This window comes from Leopardus geoffroyi, chromosome D4 (assembly GCF_018350155.1).
Source record: "Leopardus geoffroyi isolate Oge1 chromosome D4, O.geoffroyi_Oge1_pat1.0, whole genome shotgun sequence".
Taxonomy (NCBI): Eukaryota; Metazoa; Chordata; class Mammalia; order Carnivora; family Felidae; genus Leopardus; species Leopardus geoffroyi.
The window spans coordinates 8,954,374-8,976,553 of record NC_059342.1 but is presented as its reverse complement, the minus strand read 5'-3'; the positions used below and the strand labels follow the sequence as shown (position 1 = coordinate 8,976,553).

The window sequence follows — 22,180 nt, the reverse complement described above, 5'->3', positions numbered from 1 at the left end:
TTCACCCCCATGGCTTATTCATTCCATAACTAGAAGCTCATATCTTCCACTCCCCTTCACCCAGTTTGCCTGTCTCCCTATCCCTCTCCCCTCTAGCAACCGTCAGTTTATTATCTGCATTTATGGGTCTCTTTCTGCTTTTTGTTGACTTACTCCTTTTTTGTTAGACTCCATATATGAGTGGAATCCTATGACATTTGTCTTTCTTATTTCACTTAGTGTAACACCCTCTATGTCCGTCCATGCTGTTGCAAATGGCAAGATCTCATATTATGGCTGTGTGATATTCCACTGTGTGCATACACACGTTTCAGAAGTTATTATAACCAAAACACCTCCTAAACAAACATTTAGTGACTCTTCCTGAGTGTCAGGATCATACCCAAAGTTAAAAATACAAAAGTTACACACCGAATCTACAGACATGAACTAGAAAAATGGTAACACAAGTTGGATAGTATTTGTATCATGTAAAATGTGTTTGGTTACAAGTAGCAGGAAAAAAATTGTGGGTAAAACAATAGAAATTTTTAATCATCTCACGAATTATCAAAGTCTAGAAGTCATTGGTTCCAGATTGGTTCAGCAGTTTAATGATATCATCTAATCTAATGATATCATTCTGTCTTTTCACTGTTTTATCCTGTGCCCTTTGGCTTGTTGCCTCATGATCACAGAATGGCTGCTGTAGCTCCAAGTATCATGTTCCCATGCAATTACATTCAAGTCAGGCAGGAGGGAACTGGCTGTTACTCTTTGTAGCAGAAAACATAAATCTTGGGAGAAGACATCATCAACAGATTGTCTCTTTAGTCTCACTGGTCAGAATTGGGTCACATGCCAGCTCCCAAGTCAATCATAGGGAAAAGGGAATGGAATTGCCATGTTTGGCATAAACCAATTATGTTGCATTCTGTCAGGCTGGGGGAAAGTTGCTCTCTTCCTTGAGCATGTTCCACTCCTTAGAAATGGGGACTTCATGACCTAAAGAAGATAGAAAGAAGAGAAAGTCACCGACTGTGTGTGCCCCTGGCTTAAGCTTAGAGTTGTGCCAGGTCAACATACCTGATTTCTCTGATTTGATGCCCTGTCTTCAGCTCTAAATCCCTTTTCCAGAGTCAGGCAAACAGTCCAAGGCTACTGGCAAACCCTGGCCCTTCACGAACACTGGCCTGAGTGCTGTCAGACTCTGCTTTGGCCCCATTCTTTTTTGTTTGTTTGTTTTTAGTTTTTTTAATGTTTATTTATTCTTAGAGACAGAGCATGAGCAGAGTAGGGGCAAAGTAAGAGAGGGACACAGAATCTGAAGCAGGCTTCTGGCTCTGAGTTGTCAGCTCAGAGTGCAATGCAGGGCTCTAACTCACAAGCCATGAGATCATGACCTGAGCCGAAGTGGGACACCCAACTGACTGAGCCCTCCCAGGCCCCCCCAGTGCTTTGGCCCCATTCTTGAGCTCTCTTAACCTTAACTGCTCAGCCTCAACCAACTCCTAAAAATGCAGCTTGTTGATGTGAGTGGGAGCCTGGAATGCTGGAGGGGAAGGGTGAAAGTCAGGTCAACAGAGGAGATCGAAGCTGATTTTCTTCCGCAGACACAGAGCTCCCTTGAGGATTCTGAACCCCCATGACTTCTGAGTGGGAAGACGGAGAAAGCCCTGCAAGGCAGCCAGGATTTGCCACGGATGCAGCTGAAAAGTCTGAGAAGAAGGACAAGTAGATTTTCTTCGTGACGAGCACTGCGTTCTACTTCGTAGAAGCACCCAACAGAGAACTAAGGAGTGGTCTTGAGTCTGGGGAAGAAAGTCAAGAAGCACTTAGAGGACATATTTTTGAAGGGTGTTACTTTGGCCAACACACCGATAGACACAGGTTCTGCAAGGAAGTGTAAATTTACTAGTACTGTATGTAATATGATACGATACAGCGCCAGGCAGTGCAATAAACGCAATACGCAACAAGGTAGGGCATGTAATAGGAGGTGATGTAACCTAATATAATCCTATCTATCGATACAATATAACATAACAGTAACTAAATTTTATTGAGCACTCATCCTGCGATAGACCTGCTACAATGTATTCTCCTTGCATGACTACTTACGATATTCACAGGGCATGTTCCATTATGACCCAGACGTTGGTAACCTGCCCAAAGCCACTTCATCAGATGGTGGACTTGAGACTCTCGGGCCCAGGGCTGTCTGCCTCTGGTTTGCCTTTTCCCTACTGGGGTGTTAAGGAATGTTGTGGTGACAAGACCAGGTGGTGGCAGTAGGCAAGACGGAGAGAGTTGAAGTGAAAAATAGCTCATTCCGCTGGCTAGGGAAATAAAAGAAACAACACCAAAGAGTTATTTTAATTCTGCCCAAATGTTCAGAGAACAAAATAGTTAAAGGTTTCTTGTTAAACACAGTTCAGGAGAGTAAAGAAGAGGAAATGCTGTACCGATAGGAATTATACAAACAGATAAACTTCTTTTTCCAGCATAGAATCATGCAAATTTATGCACGCATTATGAAGGTCTTTTGCAATTCTTTTGTACATCTCCACAGTCATTCTCTGCCTGGATAGTTGGTTCATTTCATCACTAACTCCAACGCTCACTTTATTCTTTCCTTCCTTCATTTATTTACCTAGTCACTTGTCAAATGTTTATTCAGACTCTTTCATGCACCCCTACCAAAAAGGATAATGAAGGTTTAAGACTTAAAAACAAACAAACAAATGAACAAAGAACAAAAAGCTGTGTCCTCTTGACTTAGATGGGATGGAATTAAGAGATAGAGATTTTCTTCTTTAGTTCTTCTTTCAGCTCTCCTATATTGGGAAGGGCTGTCTGCTCTGGACAGACCTCCTTTAGTTCTCTGGCATTGCCATACTATAGAGAGTTGCCGGTCCCTGATTTGTGACTGGGACACTGTGAAGAACAGAGGACGTATCTAATGCCCGGTGTCTGTCTGTCTGATTGGAGCATATCCTGGTTCAGGGACCTTCTGTGAGTTTCCATAGGATCTTGAAGACATCAGAGTTTCCTGGAACTAATGAACACAGGTTGGTCCCTTTAAAATTTCCCTCCCCAGGGGCACGTGTGTGGCTCAGCCAGGTAAGTGTTCGACTTCAGCTCAGGGCAGGATCTTGCAGTTCAGGAGTTCAAGCCCTGCCTCGGGCTCTGTGCTGACAGCTCAGAGCCTGGAGCCTGCTTTGGACTCTGTGTCTCCCCCTCACTCTACCCCTCCCCCACTTGTGTTCTGTCTCCCTCTCTCTCAAAAATAAAACATCAAAAATAATCAAAATTTCCCTCCCACCTAGGGAGGGCACTAGACTATGGGTAGGGCAGGTGCCTGGGAATTCTCTAAGCCCATTCAAGAGCTACCTGTGGCAACTGGATGGCTGATTGGCTGATGGCCATGTCCCTGATCTGGCCTTTTGTCTTGACTCGCAGATCCGAATGAAGGTCTCATCTCTCCAAAGCATTGCTCCCTATACTGAAAACCTAGCAATGAGCAACATTCTTTACCCTCTAGAATCGTCCACACTTCTATTTGGCCTCTCTTAGAGTTCCTGTTACACAAATTCCTCAGACTAAGACACTCCCCCCACCACCCAAAAATCATCCCATCCTGAGAAGGTGTTCCAGATCACCCAAGAGGACCTATGTCGAAATGGCTTGCTACAGTGATGGCAAATGCCCTAAGCAGGTTTCTCCATCTGAGTCAGGCAATCTCCATAAGTGCCATCCCATTACAGCGATGCTCTAGAAAAATGTTTATTGGTGTGATGGAAAGGACACTGGAATGAAACTCAGAACACCACCCCCACGACCACCACCACCAAAGCTTGGGTATTTCTTCCTGCCCTTTGCTATGCCCAGAATTTCTCTACAAAATAAACAGTTCATATTAAGATAAGGCTCCAGATCCTGTCAAGCTTGGAGAATCTATGACTTTTTGAGGGCTTTGTACATTATCTGTTTTGGCCGTTTGCACTGAGAACCAGACTTCAGAGACTTAGCACACCCTAACATTCATTCAAGTGGCCAGTGTGTTTGGGCTCAGTGGCATACATCTACCCAGCGTCTCTGGCCTTTGGAGTGCAGGAGGTAGATGGAACTCCCACCCTCGTCCTGGGGGAGACACAGCAGTTACTTTATAAAAGGACGCTATGGTCTCTGTGGGAGCCAGTCTGTCCTCGTGGCAGAGGGCACCCTGAGCAGAGGACCTACATCCATGAGTGCTGCACCTCCTGGGCAGAATGCTCTGCAAGCCCACAATCTCAAGCAACTAGGAATGGAGAGAGGGCAACAGTCAGTTGCGGTGTGCTTGTTTGGAATCCTAAGTCCTATTTGATCTCAGAAATTCGGAAGCCTGTAGAACCTGGAAATACTAATGTCGACGGGCAGTGCAGTGTGGTGGAAAGAGAAGTGGCTTTGGAATCAGTTCTGGTTTGAGTCTCAGCCCTGCCCTGACTGGCTACGTGACTAGGAGCAGGTGTCCTCAACCTGCTGACTGTGGTTTTTCTTGTCTGTCCAATGAGGAGAACTGGGTCTTCCCTGATAATCTCACGCACTGGTCTTGGTTGGTTACTTTTCCTGCACACAGTGTACATCCCCTCCCCCCAGTAGTCTCCGTCATGGTCTAAGGACATTATTAGGGCAGAATAATGCTAAAATTGATACTAGTTTCCGTAGCAAATACAACATTAATAACTTGCTACCAGCTGTTAAGCTCCTAATACCAGACACTCTGCTAAGGATTGTAGAAACATTATTTCATCGCCTGAGGTCATCTGGCTATGGTAAATCTTAGGGCAGGACTTCACACAGACATCCTGAGTTCAGAGCCAAGATCTTAACCCTATGCGTGCTTCATTCCTCATGACCAACCAGCCAGATTTCTTTGTAGTCCTGACTGGCAGAGAACGAGATGTGCTGGGTTCTCCACTAACATTAGTAAACAAAACCAATTAAATCCTTTAAAACAGGCGAACACAGCAACTTTAGAATATCGTATGTTAAAAGATGTTTTGTGGAGAAGAATGAATAGAAAAAAAAATGGCATCCTATATTCACTAATAGTTAAACAACACTGCCTACTATCTTAAGTAAAGCTTTCTCTTTGGCTCGTACAAAATGGGCATCCAATCCAACCATCCACCCCCCTCCACCATCTCTAAAAGAAATAATTTGTGAGCACCTGCTTTGCTCCAAGCCCCCAAGCAGTGGTCAGATCCAACAGTGAATGAGGTGTTTGTGCCCTCTGGGATTGTTCCAGAGGAATATGTTAATAGGTATACAGTTAGATCATGAACATCCTGTGTTAGGGCATGGGCAGGGTACTAAGGACAAGTAGACAATAAAAAGCTAACACAGTCTGAGATTATTAATGAAGGCTTCCCAAAAAGGTGACAGCTAAGTTGAGTTAGAGTCAAACTGTTGCAAAGGAGAAGATGAGGCCTTGGTTGGGAAGGATGAAAAGGAGCAGCACACTTCAGGACGTGGGAGCATCCTATACGATGGCTAAGAGGCAAGAGAGGCGAGATCCAAACAAGGAGCCAAAGGAAGTTCCAAATGGCTGGGGAACAGGGTCTAAAGACAGGGTTGGTGAGAGCTGAAAAGGAGGGCCATATATATCCCGCAGAAGAGTTTGAATTTCATTGCAATCACATCTGGAATTAATTGAAGGGATTCATGCCATGGGGGATGGGGGATAGAATGTAGGTCAAAATGGGATTCGTGTGTTTTGAAGGTGATTTTGAACACAGCATGGAGAATGGTTTAATACGGGGGAAAGGAGGAGGATAGCATACAGAAGATAGAACCTTTTCGAGAGCATTTGGAATAGTCCAGCCCAAAGATGAAAATGACTCTGCCTGGGGTTCTGGCAGTGGGGCTGGGGAAAAGTGGGTGACACTGAAGGAGGTTGAGAGAGGTGCTGTGATCAAGACAGAGTGAAGGTGTGGTGAGGGAGGTCACAGCTCAGGGTGGCTATGTCTGTGCCAGGCTCTTGGTCCCTGAGAATAAGGGCTGATATGTTTTGTTCCAGGTTCTCTCTAACTGAGGTGGAATTGCTTTGTGTCCCCAAATGTATTAATCCACCCTCATATATATATGTGTGTATATATATATGTGTGTGTGTGTGTATATGTATATATATATATACATATATATGTATATATATATATACATATATATGTGTTTGTGTGTGTGTGTATACATATATATATATATATATTTGTCTTTAAGTGTATTAACTAGGGCAATGTGAACTGCTGTATCAAACTCAAAACTTACAGTGGTTTATCCTGATAGAAGTTTCTTTCTTGCTCATGTGGGACTCTTTGCAGGTAAGCCAGTGGCTTCCCTCTGCATGCAGGTTCAAGAAAGCAGACTTCTTTCCATTGTATGGCTTTGCCACTCCCTAGGGTCCCAGTGTTCTTAGCATTCATCTAGTAGAGGGGGCAAGAGAGAGTGGAGAAAGTATCTTTGCTGCTTAGAAACCTCATTTATATATCCTTAGTGAGAGCTTGTCACATTTAGCTTCTCCTAGTTGACAGTTGTTGACCATAGGAATGACACAAATGTTTCATTTCTCTGGTTCAGATAGTGATGGAGGATGACACTCCTCGAAGACACAAAGGACAGGGAAAGGACAACTCAGGAGCTTTCCATCACAGGTGAAACCATGACCATTGTACTGTCACTGAGCAGAGGGCATGGAGATATGAAAGATGGAAATTGTGGGTTTAAGTTCTGGCTCCATCGGCAACTTATAGCATGACTTGTGCAAGTCACCTTGCTTCTGTGGACTCCAGTTTCCTCATCAGTGAAACAAATGGATTGGGCTATACCAGTGTTGCCCCAAGTGTATTCTGTAGAACACTAGTTCAATGAAAATCTATGGGAAAATCTTTTCTGGGAGAATAGTTTTAAGAAATACTGTGAACTTGAAACTTCTCCTTGAGGGTCGTCAAGGCTTACAGGCATACTGAAGGATCTTGGAAATCCTGTGGTAAGGAACCTTGTTTGGCTTTCTTTACATTGACTTCTTCTAACCTTGAGATGTGGAATTTACATTATTAATTTCCAAAATTAATGTTTTACCACGAATCATTGGGGGCTATAGTACAGAGAGGTTTGGACTGATGTCAGCAGAATGAGTTCTCTCAGTAGCCAAGACTCACTAAGGTGAAAAGGAGAAGCTGAGAACCGTGGTAAGGAGGTAGGCACCTTTCATGTGCCAAGAAGCTATGAGGACACTGACTCTACACCTAAATGTCCCTTTTCTCTCATTATGGACCAATCTCTAGACAGTGGAGTCCCTGGATGTAAGTGAGGTTTGTTGCTGCCTGTGGACTCTGCCTAGAACCCTCCACTGTTCTGCATGGACCCATCTCCTATAGACAAGCTACTGGTGGAGGTCCTAGATGCTCATCAGTCCCACAGATCAGAAAAGGACTTTGTCACTTGGGGGTGATGAAACTGAAGGGAAATCCACCTCCTAATCAAGATGGGGCAGGAAAGGTGAATTGGAAATTCCCTTTTGAGCCAGAGCAGTGGTGGAAATCCCATCCCTCTTATGTGTCCTTTGTCACAAGAGACTGTAGTTGATGTTTGTCCACCTCTCAACTCCACAGCCCACCTAATCTCACTCAAAGCTGTAGAAAGTTCCAGAAAGCTGATGGCTTTCCCCTCAAGCATCTGCCTTGCTCTTTTTTTTAAGCCTGAAGGATTTCTTCAGCAGAAGCTTCTTCTATGGCAGGCAGACACAGCCCAGACGTGAGGGAGAGTTAACTCTTCGACACCAGTCCCCAACTAAGAAGACGTGTGAGCTGGTGGTTACATGCCTCAGTCTCCCTATACTCCTCTGGGGCAATTTTGAGACAAATTGTACATATCTTCACAGAGTGTCCCCAGTGGGATTGAGCCCCAATTGCCCACTTAAGGCAACCCATGTTTCATCATATCTTTTATTGGTTTTTCTTCCTTTTGTGTCTTTCTCCACTCATTAGTTCTTCCTGCAATTACCACTTGAGTAAACTAACAGAATCCAAGCCCTTATTTGCTTTGGTAGAATCCATAGCAAGATAAAAATTTGTTCATGGGATGCTTCTTAGCTGGTCACTAGACCCCATTCTTGCTCTAAAATTCAGTGACCACTTATTTGGCCACTTGTAGTGGCCAAGTCCTGAGCCTAGTCCCCATTTTAACAAAAAGGCTGAGAAGGGAGAAGATTTATCACCTTCTGAGTTTAATTATTCATCCAGAGAAGTACTTTTGTTTAAGACTAAAAACAGTCTATATGTCTGGAACCATTTTTTTTTTTTCAGAGCAGCCCAAAGCATTGGGGAATTGTGAGCTGGTTTCTGGGACATTTTAAGAACTTAAAATAAGGAATGAACATATTTATATAAGTTAAACATGTTATAATGATCTTTTATAAATAATAGCTTTATTGAGATAAAATTCATATAACCATACAATTTACCTCTCTCTAGAATACAGAGTTAAATGATTTTTAGTATATTCACCAAGTTGTACAATCATAATCAATTTTATATTTTTTAAGTAGGCTCCACACCCAATGTGGGGCTTGAACTCACGACCTTGAGATCAAGAATTGTGTGCTGTACCAACTGAACCAGCCAGGTGCCCCACAAATCAATTTTATAACATTTATATTACTTCTTTTTTTTTTTTTTGAACGTTTATTTATTTTTGGGACAGAGAGAGACAGAGCATGAACGGGGGAGGGGCAGAGAGAGAGGGAGACACAGAATCGGAAACAGGCTCCAGGCTCTGAGCCATCAGCCCAGAGCCCGACGCGGGGCTCGAACTCACGGACCGCGAGATCGTGACCTGGCTGAAGTCGGACGCTTAACCGACTGCACCACCCAGGCGCCCCATTTATATTACTTCTAAAAGAAACCCCAGACCCATTAGCAGTCTCCCCATATGCCCTCAAGGCCCTGACCCCTAGACAACCACAAAAGTACTTTCTGTCTCTCCATTACTTGCCTCAACTGGACATTTCATGTGAAGAAAATCACACAATATATGACATTTTATGACTGGCTTCTTTCATTTGGCAAAATTCTGTCACGATTCATCCATGTTGTAGCAGGTATAGTATTTCATTCTTGTTTGTGGCTGGATAGTATTCCATGGTATGGATATACCACATTTTATTCATTCATCAGTTAATGGACACTTGAGTTCATATCCACAAGGATGGCTAGGATTAAAAAGGAAAAACAGGTGTCGATGAGATTAGAACTCTCATACACTGCTCATGGGAATGAAACATGGTACAGTTGTTTTGGAAAATAGTCTGGCAGTTTCTAAAAAGGTTAAACAGTAGTTGTATTGCCCAGAAATTTGATACCTAGGTATATAGTCAAGAAAAATAAAAACATATGTTCACACAATAATTTGCACATGAATGTTCATAGCAGCATTCTTCATAATATCAAAAAAAGTGGAAGGAAGTGATATTGCACTGTAATTTTAATTTCCATTTCCCTGATGACTGCTAATGTCAAGTAACTTTACATGTGCTTACTGGCCATTTATAAATCTTCTTAGGGAAAATATCTATTCAGATCCTATGCCTACTCTTTAACTGTTTTTTAATTATTATTGAGTTGTAAGAGTTCTTTATCACTCCTCAAATATATACTTTGGAAATATTTTCTCCCATTTTATAGACTGTCTTCTAACTTTCTTAATGGTGTAGCACAAAAGTTTTACATTTCGATGAAGTCCAACTTATCTATTTTTGTCGTTGCTTGAGCTTTTAGTCATATTTAAGAAAACATTTCTTAATCCAAGGTCATGAAAATTTATACCTGTGATATTTTTCTAAGTATTGTCTACTTTTAGTTCTTACATTTATGTTGTTGCACTTTTACATATAATGTGAGTTAGGGGATCCAACTTCTTTTGCTTATGATTATCCAGTTGTCCCAGCATCATTTGTTGAAAAGACTATTCCTTCCTTCGTTGAATATCTTACTACCTTTTTTGAAATCAATGGACCAGAAGTGTGAGAGTAAAATCTGGACTCTCAATTCTATTCACTTGCTCTGTATGTTTGTCTTTATGCTGATATCACATTGTTTTGAGTATTGTAACTTTGTATTTTATTTTATTTATTTATTTTTACATTTATTTACTTTTGAGGGACAGAACACAATTGGGGGTGGGGGTCAGAGACAAAAGGAGAGACAGAATCCAAAGCAGGCTCCAGGCTCTGAGCTGTCAGCACAGAGCCTGACATGGGGCTTGAACTCACAAACTGTGATATTATGACCTGAGCCGAAGTCAGACGCTTAACTGACTGAGTCACCCAGGTGCCCCTTTGTAGTTAATTTTAAAATTGGAAAGTGTAAGTCTTTCAGTTTTGTTCTTTTTCAAGATTGTTTTGGCTCTTCTAAGGTCCCTTAAATTTCCATATAAGTTTTAGGATCAGCTTGTCCATTTCTATTTAAAAAGCCAGTTTTGATTTGATAGGGCTTACAGATCATTTTGAAGAGTATTGCTATACTAACAATATTAAGTCTTCCAATGCATGAACACGGGATACTTTGTTTCATTAGGTCTTTAATTTCTTTCAGTAGTATTTTGTAGTACTGAGAGTATAATGTTTGCATTTCTCTTGTGAAACCTATTCCTAAGTGTTTTATTCCTTTTGATGCCATTGTAAATGAAGTTATTTTTTAATTGCATTTTTGGTTTATTCATTACTATTATGTAGAAACACATTTGATTTTTGTGTATTGATCTCAGAGCCCTGCCACCTTGCTGAACACCTCTGCTAGTCCTAATAGTTTTTAGTGGACTCATTAGTATTTTCTGTGTACATGATGATGTCACGGGCAAACAGAGATAGCTTTACTTCTCCCTTTGTAATCTGATCACTTTTTTCTCATTTTGTTGTGTAATTGTCCTGGGGAGAATTTAACTGTCTAATTGCCCTACACTAGAATGTTGAATGGCAGTGGTGTGAGAACCTGTCCTTGTCTTGTTCCTGATATTAGGAGGGATGAGTTCAGATTTTTTCTTTTCAGGATGATGAAACATGGACCAAAATATGGCTCACCATGAGTGAATTGGAAATGTTAGACATTCCTTGGTTTAATGTAGGGCAAGGGATTCGAAGACTGGGAGACACTGGAATGTTAGAGTGTATTTGTCATTTAAGACCTACTCACCTACACTGGAAGGGGCCAAAATGTACACCTTGCACCAGTGCTCTGAGGAATCGATGTGTGAGGGGAACTGTGCTATGACTCTTCTTTGTAGGCCAGACATCCCCCATAGAAACTGAAGTCACTGAGGGGCACCTGGGTGGCGCAGTCGGTTGAGCGTCCGACTTCAGCTCAGGTCACGATCTCACGGCCCGTGAGTTCGAGCCCCGCGTCGGGCTCTGGGCTGATGGCTCAGAGCCTGGAGCCTGTTTCCGATTCTGTGTCTCCCTCTCTCTCTGCCCCTCCCCCGTTCATGCTCTGTCTCTCTCTGTCCCAAAAATAAATAAACATTGAAAAAAAATTTTTTTAAAAAAAGAAACTGAAGTCACTGAAATGGAAAACTGATATGCAGTGAGAGTGAGAGTAGCTGGAAACCCTCACCACCAAAGGCCAAGTGAGATGGCTACTGCAATGGACAGGAGAGTCAAAGCAGCAATAAGTAGTCTGACTCGTATGGGACTATGGCTCTGGATGATTAATTAGAGTGAAATAAGTAGGAAGCCTACTAAATTCTTTATTGGTAGAAGCAGAAAAATTTTGAGTTGAATGAACCAAAAAGTTCAACGTGAATCCTAAAGGCAGAGTCATGGCCCCTCAATCAATTCCCACACTGGAGCCAACTTACAGACCCAGAACCAATTAAACAAGTGGGGGGGGGGGCATGTCCCCTTGAAGAAAGAATTTAGGACTACCAAAAGGTTATATTGTTAATCTTTCTTCCAGTCTCCCTAGAGGAACCTATAGCCTTTTATACTAGAGTAGCTGTATACTTGGGGGAAAGAAGTAATCAGACCCTTTGGGGACTACTGGACAGTGGCTTTGAACTAAGTACAAGACACCCAACATCTGTGACTGTGCCCCATCAATCGCAGGAAGAGCTTATGGAAGTTAGGTCAATGGAGTTTTAGGTCAGGCCCATCTTGCAGTGGGTCCAGTGGGTGGTGATTTCTCCAGTTAAATAATGCATAACTGGAATAGACCTACTTAACAGATGGTAGAATTTTCCTGTCAGTTCCCTTTAGCTTTGGTGTTTTCATAGGTGTTCTTTTTTAGATTGAGGATGTTCCTTTCTAGTCCAAGTTAGTTAGGTGTTTGTTTTTTTTTTTTTTTTATCACAAAGGGATGTTTGATTTTTTTCATTTTTGCCTTTTTCAGCAGCTATTGAGATTATGATGTGTTTTGTCATTTATTTTTATTGATATGTAAATCATTTTGGATGTTGAACCAGTTTTATATCTCTTGGGGATAAATACAACTCGCTCATGATGTATAATCCTTTTTATATCTTGATCATGACATAACTTTTTTAACATGTTGCTTGATTTGGTTTGCTAATATCTTAGCGATTTCTGTGTCTATTCATAAGAGATGCTGATCTATAGTTTACTTGTGATATTTGTCGGGTTTTGGTATCAAGGTAATACTGACCTCATAAAGGGAGTTGAGAAATGTTCCTTCCTCTTCTATTTTTTAGAAGAATTTGTGAAGTATTGATACTGATACTTTTTAAATGTTTGATAGAATTCTTTAGTGAAGTTATGTTTTTCTATTTTCCATTTTATTGATTGTACTGTAATCTTTATTATATGTCTATGTTTGTTTTAAAGTTTGTGTGTCTTCTTTGTCTAGTGTCTTAAAGTGGAATGTTAGGTTATTGTGTAGAGGCATTTCTAACATAGGCTATAAATTTCCCTCTCTCTACTATTTTAACTGTCCCATATGTTTTCCTATATTGTATTTTAATTTTTATCCATCAAAGTATTGTTTGATTTCCTTTGTGGTTTCTTCTTTGACCTATTGGATATTTAAGAGTGTTTTTAAATATCAACTCATTTCTGAATTCCCCGAATTTCTTTCTGTTATTGACTTTAAAGTTGATTCCATTGTGGAGATGATCATTTCTGTAATTTCAATCCTCTTAAATTTATCAAGGCTTGTTTTATCATTTAATGTATTTGTGGGGATTGTCTCGTGCACTTGCAAAACAAACACATACGATGTTGTTGGTAGAGAGAGTCTCCCTTAGGTCTAACTGGTTTGTAGTGTTGTTCAACTCTTCTTTTTGTTCATCTTCTGCCTATTTGGTTTATTCATTATTGAAATTGGAGTATTAAGGCCTCCAACGATTGTTGATTTTCAGTGTCTCCCTTCATTTCTGTTAGTTTTTGCTTCATGTGTTTTAGGCTTTGTTTTTAGGTGTATATGTGTTTGTAATTGCTATATCTTTCTTGGTGGGTTGACTCTTTTGTAATAATTAAATGTCTCTTTTTATCTTTATTAAGACTTTCTGTTTCAAAGCCTCTGTTGACTGATAATACTATAGCCACAACAGCTTTCTTATGGTTACTGTTGGTAAGATATATCTTTTTTCCCATCCTTTTACTTATAATTTATTTTTATCTTTGAATCTAAAAGGTATCTTCTATAGATAGCTTATTATTGGGTCTTGTCTTTTTATTCAGTTTGACGGTCTCTGCTTTCTGACTGGAATGTTTAATCCATTCATACTTAATGTCACTATTGATAGAGTTAGATTTACATCTGCCATTTTACTTTTTGTTTTCTATGTAGACATTATTTTTCTAAGGCAGTCATAACAAAGTACCACAAACTGGAGGGCTTAAACAACAAAAATTTGTTGTCTCACACATGGAGGCCTGAAGTTCTGAGATCAAGTTATCAACAGGGTTGGTTCTTTCTGAGAGCTGTGAGGGGGAAGGGTCCATTCCAGCCCTCTCTCCTTGGCTTTAACTTAGCTGTCTTTGCCCTGTATCTACTCACATCATCTTCCTTCTGTGTATGTGTGTCGAAATTTCCCCTTCTTATAAGGACACTAGTTGTATTGGATTAGGGCCCATCCTAATGACCTCATTTTAGCTGTACTCCCTCTATAATGGCTGTACTCCCTCTATAATACCTCCAAATAAAGTAACATTCTGAGGTATAGGGGATTAGGACTCCACCGTATGACTTTAGGGGGATGTAAATCAAGCCACAACATTTTGTTCCTCTACTCTTCTTTCTTTCACATTCATGATTTTTTTTCTAGCGTGACATTACACTATACATATTTTTGAGTTATTTTCTTATTGGCTGCTCTAGGACTTTCCATCTGTATCTTAATTTGCAGACTCTAGATCAGATTTCTACTGAATTCCAGTGAAATACAAAAAAGATGCTCCTATATAGCTCTGTTGTTTCTGCCCCTTCTTTTGTGCTGCTCTTGTTATGCATTATGCATACCATATCTAGGTAACCACTTCCAAAATACATGTTGTAATTATTACTTTACATAATTGATGTCTTTCTAAGAAACTGAGAGAGGAAAGGAGAGCAAGTACAGATTTGTAGAGTTTGTTTTATCGACTATTTGATTTGTCATTTCCGGTTCTCTTCATTTGTTGCTCTTGCTTTCAGTTAGCATATGGTGTCGTTACCTTACTACATTATAGCTTTGCTCCCACCTCCTTTTTGCCGTTAGCAAATAGATTGCATTTCTACATTATAGACCACCAAATACAATTACATGCATATTGTTTGACACAGCTGCTTTTTCTATTTTATTTTTATTAAGATTTTAGTTTTAAGTAAGCTCCACACCTAACGTGGGGCTTGAACTTACAACGCCCGGATCAAGAGTCACATGCTCTACCAACTAAGCCAGCCAGGCACCTTGACACAACTGCATTTTATATTTTTAAAAATTTTTAAATATTTATTTATTTTTGATAGAGACAGAGCACAAGTGGGGGAGGAGCAGAGAGAGAAGGAGACCCTGAATCCGAGGCAGGCTCTAGGCTCCAGGCCCTGAGCTGTCAGCACAGAGCCCGATGCGGGGCTCGAACTCACGAACCATAAGATCATGACCTGAGCTGAAGTCAGACGCTTAACCGACTGAGCCACCCAGGTGCTCCTACAGAGCTGCTTTTTAAATAAGCTAAGAGAGAGAAGAAGAAACATGCATTTATATTGTGTTTTACAATTATGTTATTATCTCTATCAGTGCTCTTTTCTTTTTCACGTAGATTTATATTACTGTCTGTGGTCACTTGCTTTCAGCCTGAACTTCCCTTAGTATTTCTTATAAGATATTGTGAGAGCAACAAATTCTCTCAGTTTTATTTATCTGGGAAGGTCTTGATTTTGCTTTCGTTTTTGAAACATTGTTTTTCTGGATATAAGTTTCTTGGAAGACCTATTTTTGAAATTTCAGCACTTTAAATGTATCATGCCACTGCCTTCCAGTCTCATTGTTTCTGATGGGAAGTCAGCTGTTAATCTTCTGGGTTCTCTTGTACTTGATGAGTTCTTTTCCTCACTGCTTTCAAGATTTTTCTCTTTGTCTTTTAACATTTTAGTTATGAAGTGTCTGGTTGTATATCTTTCTGCATTTATCCTTCTTGAAAGATGTTGAGTTTCTTGGATGTCTAGATTACTTTAAAAAAAATAAAATTTGGGAGTATTTAGCCATTATTTTATTAAACACATATTTTACTCCCTTCTACCCCTCCTGTCATTCTCCTAGTCTCATTATGAGTATATTGCTGCTCTTTATGATGTCCTACATTTCTCTAAGGCATTACTCAGTATCACTGTTACTTAGGTTGATACATGTTATACAATCCATCTTCAAGATCCTTGATTCTGTCTTCTACCAGTTCAAATCTGCTTTTGAGTCTTTTTAGTAAATTTTTCATGTTAGTAGATTTTTAACTTGGAAATTTCCATTTGGTTTATTTTTATAATTTATATATTATTCCTAATTTGATGAGACATTATGATTATACTTATTTTTGAAAGCATGGTTTCCATTAGTTCTTTGAGCATAGTATAGTGGCTGCTATAAACTTGTTTTAGGTCTGTTATCTGGGCCCTCTTAGAGGCAGTCCTTGTTGCCTGTTTGCCCTTACCCCTTGTATTGGTCACACTGGCCTGCATCTGTGCATGTCTCATAATTTGTTGTTGTTACTGAAAACTGAACATTTGTGGTAATATATTATAGCAACTATGGATACTGATTTCTCATCTCTCATCTCTCAGATTTGTTGTTGTTATTTGCTTATTTGTTTAGTAACTTGGCTGGAGAACTTCAGTGAAATTTCCCATGTGGCATGAGGCCTGTGATGTCATTCTTGAGAACTTGCAGCCTTGGGCGTGGGCACAGTCACCTTTGGATAACCAGTTTTAGCAGGGTTCTCTTTGGCTATTTTCCTGATCTCGCTGCTAAGTCCGTTTTGTCTGTTGGTATCACATCCAGCTTAATTAGGCTCTCCTTACTGCTGGCTGATTACTCTATGGTTTTTGATAATGTCCTTATACATACAGTGCTCCATAGTCTGATCCAACTAATTTGGGACCTTTTATAGAGCTAGTCTTGGAGGTTTTTTCTGACTCCAGAAGGGCTCATCTTAGCAGTTATCTCTTTACCTGATTTTCTCTGGTAATCTAGTTGGCTTAAAGTTTTTCCTTGTTGCTTTCATAGAGATATCAGCCTCCTCTTAATTGTCTACCCCCAAATCATCATTGTTCTTTGAAAATATCTTAGGATTAAACTTACATTCTATTCCAAATACATGTAGTTGGTCTGGTAAGAGCTTCTACATCTTTTCTTCTTTTTGCCTCTCTCTATGCAAGAAAATCTCAGAGTTAAATTGCTTTGGGCGTGGGAGCAGAGACAATGACCCACTTCTCTTGGAGCACCATTTTTCCTCTAATGAGCAGGGCACTAGGCAGGAGCAGTAGCCTCTGGTCTTCCCAGCTTGCCTCTCCCAGTGTGGAATATCCTCTGTATGAGCAAACTGTGGTGATGATAATTGGCTCTAGTATTTTCAGCTACCTTTGCCTGGAGTAGAACCAGTGGGACTAAGAGTGGGGCTAGAGGGAGGAAGGGATCCCCTGACCTCTTGGTCACCCTTGTTTAGAAATTAGTTTCACAACAGGCAGCTGGAGAGGATGAGAAATGTTGGCACATGTCCATCCCAGGGAGAAATAGCACTTGACTGGTAGCTTGGGGGAGAGGGACCCCTCTCTGGAACAGAACCTCAAGCATGCTGAGTTGGGGGGAAGGGTAAGGGATGGAGTAGATCATGACTCAAGTGACATAGGCTCTCACTGTTCTTACCACAGTTTATTACATTTTGTTGAATAAATGCTTCTTCATTTATTGTACTCTCTTAGGCACTGCATAGAGATTTTAAATAGTTGTTGGTGTTTTGGTTTTTACTAGTTCAGGTTGTTTTGTTAGGAAGTGAGTCTTCAGAGCTCCTCATACTGCCATTCCAGAAGTTATGTCTAATGATATTTAGATGAAACGTATTAGGGTAAACAAAGTAGTGTAAAAACAAAGAGAAGAAACCTGAAGTCTAATTAATTTGCCCATTAGTGGTGGTTATTATTTACAGATAGATTATGTGTAGCTCATTAATGGCAAACTTCATTTCTGTTGTAACTCATTAATAAAAAAAATAGGTTGAGTGATAAGGCTCTAATGTAGGTTGACTTTTTAAAGAAATCCCAAGATTTGGATACCAAATTCCAAAAGAGCATTAAATAAGCACTTTAGAAGATTGAAGAATGGGTGGTTATATGCATTTTCTATGATACACATATTTTAGTATCTTAAATGTCAGTTATCTACCCAGAGTCTGGGTGGGTTTCAGGATGTCTTCTCTGCACCCTCTCTCATGTTTGCAGAGCTGGCACAATAAGAAGCAGTTTTATCTCATAGAACACATAGTCTTGGATTTAATTAACCAGGAAATATTTATAGAGTATCTACTGCCTAAAAAGTCACTGTGCGAGAACTCAACAAATGTAGTACAAAATACCTGTCTCCAAGAGGATAATATCTAAACACATTAAAAAATAACTTGTAACACAGTATAGCATAGTTCAATGATAGATGGGTACAGAGGGTTCAGAGGAGGGTCTCGTGCTTTAGGATCAAAGTCATGTTTTAGTTAAAATGGGCTTAAAACAGCAGTAATTTTTTTTTCCTCATAAATCTTTAATTTGGGCAGGGCTCAGTGGGGTAAGGCTTGTCTCTGCCCCATGCAGTGTTAGCTGGAGGTAGTTGGTGGTTGCTGGTGATTAACTGAGGGCTTTGCTTGAGGATTAATTGAGGATTTGCTTCCAAGATGGCTCCCTTGTATGACTAGTAAATCGGTACCGGCTTTGGGGGAGCAGCTCAACCAGGGCTCTTAGTTTCTTTCCTGGAAAATTCTAGAAAGAGAGGGCAAGGAAAATGAGGATTTTGAAAGGTCATTGGAATTGCCTACATTAGAATCCAAGAATATTAGAGTTTTGATGAATGGAACCACACTGCAATGAGGAAAGGGGGTTATTGAAGCAGGCTTATCTCTAGTCTATAAAATAAATAGTAAAAGGCAGGAGAGAAATGGGTTGATAGCCAAAGAGACCATTAAATCAGATAAAGCTTTCTTTCAAGTCAAGAAAAACCAAATTATCATTGAAAGCAGATGAAAAAGAAAAATGTCCCATATGTGGCTTGCTTTAGATTTGGTTTCTAATAGTATTTGATTAATCTACCTGGAATTACGAACGTATTTCTCGGACTCTTCTGGGGTCTTGCTTTGTTTAGATGCTTCTGTAACCCAGGAAGGGAGAGTCTGAGATTTTTATAGCATTACATCTTCATATAACCTGAATCCAGGTACTTCCAGAAAAGAGTAAGTGGCTCCCTATTGCTGTCTCCTTGGAGAATAGTCTCCTTTGCTGATGCGGAGAAGGGTGAGTACTTCCTGGCATCAACCAAAGTAAAACAGGGCTGAGGGGGCAGACAAAAGTATGAATCAGAGTAGAAATGTGCATAGGAATTGTTAACATTTTCTCCAAAGAGCTGTGTGGCTTTATTCATAATTACCTATTGGTAGCCAAAGCTACATGAGACTGGAAGACCGGTAAAGGACTATGCTGATGGTTTGTCAATAGTAGTTAGAAGGATTATTGGCTGCCAAGGGTTCCCATTGTTAGGAATGAAGGCAAGGGTTGGCAAGGAGGCAATTGAGAGCCACCGTTGAGCGCCACCATTTCTGAGAACAACTGCCCCTGATAAGAGTTCTTGCCACAGAACGCTCCAGAGCATAGCGTTCAGGGGAAACCAACTTGTGCTCCTGACAGCATTGATGGGAGCAAACTCAGCTGGGCGTTTCTTGAAGACACTGCAACCCTGACTGGCAAGGTCAATACACACTGCTCTGAGCCAGAAAGGAAACCCTCCAGGGAGCTCAATTGAGATGAAAAAACTGGGAGCATTCTTTGGAGGCCAGTGACCCAATCTGTCCTCCTAGCAGACACTGGTCATAACACTGATGAGAAAAATAGGTTGACACTTAGTAGAGACCAAGTGAAGAAGAGATAGTGTGGTGGAAAGAGCGTGAGCCTTGGAGCCTATTTGAGACAGGTTTGTGTACCTGCTCTGGTACTTATTAGTTTGTGCTCATTGATGATGTGTTTCAGTTTCCTTGTAGCCAACATTTAAAATATCCGATCATGGAGTTAGAGAGAGGGCTGAATGAGATAAGAAACGTAATAGATCCTAGTACATTGCAGGTACTACAAATATGACAGCCAGTAGTGTTCTTTTCTATCTGGACCTACTTGAAATGAAGGTCATGAGACTCCAAGGGCATCCAGCCAGTTATTGAGTCCTTGAATTGTAGCCTGCTTTTTACATTCTTATGGAAATAATCTAGGAAGCTGTCATTTGGAAAAACCATTAAATAAAGGACTAGAGGCAGACACTGTGCCTGCGAAATTCAGTGCACTGTCACATGTATGTGGACTTGCGACTGATCCTAGAAATGTCATGCACTCAGGGGTCAGCATGCCTGTTCTGTGCATTTCCAATGTTGATTCCAGGACTTACTATCATGAGACTGTTCAAGGGATCATAGTCACAAAGGATTTTGTTTTTGGAAAAAAAGTTTTCAACTTGTTTGCTTCTTATACATAAAAGATGGAAGCCACGTTTCTCTTTTAAAAACCCACTGCTTGATTAATTTCTCCCTGCCCAGCTCTAAGCTTCATAGCTGGATCATTTGGGCATCACTTTGCAATTCAAAATCTTAGCTTTCCAAAGATGCTTCTTGATTTGATGTTCCAGGTGGCTGAGAGGAAATGGACATTAAGTGATTGCTCATGGCTTCGAAAGGTCATGATCAGCTTTGTGCAGGCTAGAGAATGTCAATCTGCACCTGAACTTTAAGCCTCATATTTTTCTGATTATGGATATAAATCATGTGACATTGGCAAGTAGCTTATTCTCCTGCATATCCAATGCTCAATTAAGGCAGAACTCAGAGCTGATGGGCACTTCTGCGACTGCCATTTCAGAGGTATATTTATTTCCTTTCTCTCTGAACTCCAGCATCAAAGGAATTTGCACCGTTTGGCTGGTGGGCAAAAGAGAAAGCAATTCCTCACTTAATGTGTAATCATTTACACATTTAGAGCCCTCAAAATGCGTCATTCTTTCCTAACTTAAATTATGCACATAATCCGTTTATTTAGGATGAAATACCTGGCACGCTTCCAGGAAATATTGTGAGAATTACAGATGTGAGCATTTAAAATCTGTAAAGTTCATAGATATACTGCTATTTTTGGCATAGCATCTGATAATTGATCTAATAAGGAACACTTTTGAACATTATGAAATATTATTTGCATCTAGTATTCGGTACAGATAAAAATATGGTTAAAATGTTTCCTGCATATACTGCATCATCAATACACTCAAGGTTAATGAAATAGATTGACCTGTTTGTTTAACAAACAAATGTTTATTAAGAGCATTCTGTGCAAAGCCTTGAACTAGCATTTTAAAGGGTATCATTATAGCTGAATATATAGACAATATATTTTATTTATGTGTGTATAAAATTTAGAATGTTATATGGGTTATCAAGGAAATAGTGGGCAGCGATGGTGAATTTTAAGAGGTGATCTACTTAGATAAAACGGTCAAGGAAGGACACCCTAGGATTTAAGTACAATAACATTTAAGCTGAGATCTAAGATGAGAAGTCACCTACTTAGGGTATATTAGCAGGAAGGGTATGTTAGAAGAAAAGCAAGTACAGAATCCCTTCAAGGGAGTTTGGCATGTTGTAGAAACTCAGTGTAGTGTCACTAGAGAAGCCTGAGCAACGAGAAGAGTAGAATGATACCAACTGGGTTTTCTGATCATCCCTATATAAGATGTGAAGAAGATGGGGCTCAGAGAGCACCTGTTGAGGGAGACAGAAGCAACAACCAACCAACCTGCGCATGATATCTTGGCCTTTTAATGGTCAATCCCAAGCCTGTCCTGCTCTCCTAAGAACAGGGAGATAAGGGAAAAGATGGATAAAGGGGCACAAAAGTCATTGTACCTGGGCTCTTGAAAATTTGTGGTAAGGCTACACGTGGATTTACTTTATATTGTATCCTATCGATTAATTTATCAATGAGCCCTGACAAAATTCTAGTACAGTAAAAATGAGGAAAAAAGAAATTATGGCAAAGCAAAGTAGAAATCAGCAGTCCTTAAAAAATGAGAAAGTCACTACCAGGAAGGCAAACGTAGAACATAACATTATAAGAGCAGTTCTGGTTCATCTTCCTTAGCTTCATCCACTACTGGAAGCTGTTGGGGACCTTTTACTTAACTACATTTATGATTTACTTTGTAAAACACAAGGGAATTGCCATATCTAGGAGTTCTGGCTTCTGTATTTCATGACATTTTGTCTTGACTTGGAAGTAAAATTATTTTAATTCTAAGATATAGCAGGTGCTTCTGGAATTGGATATTGTCTTAACTGGAAAAGATGGCCCCTGGAGGAGAGAAGTAGAGTGGGGTTATCCCCAGACTTGCCAAACATCACAGATGCTAAGAATCTTACCTGGGGTCCAGTGGGTTGGGATACTGGCAT

General features: G+C 40.3%; 2 long non-coding RNA genes across 4 annotated transcripts in view; both read right to left on the bottom strand.

Moving 5' to 3' along the window:
• Nucleotides 1–506: 506 nt before the first annotated feature.
• Nucleotides 507–8,587, bottom strand: LOC123593241. The gene is made up of 3 exons (XR_006710208.1): nucleotides 6,289–8,587; nucleotides 2,101–2,318; nucleotides 507–984 (listed from the first exon to the last, which is right to left on the bottom strand). It is a non-coding gene; the product is annotated as an uncharacterized LOC123593241 (long non-coding RNA).
• Nucleotides 8,588–8,904: 317 nt separating this feature from the next.
• Nucleotides 8,905–22,180, bottom strand: part of LOC123593460 — a 51,093-nt gene continuing 37,817 nt past the window's right edge. For 2 of the 3 annotated variants that reach the window (XR_006710326.1, XR_006710324.1), the window contains one exon: nucleotides 8,905–9,229. This is a non-coding gene — a long non-coding RNA (uncharacterized LOC123593460). Of the gene's footprint in view, nucleotides 9,230–15,076; nucleotides 18,465–22,180 lie in introns of those variants that run through there. The other variant, XR_006710332.1, reaches the window with a different exon arrangement.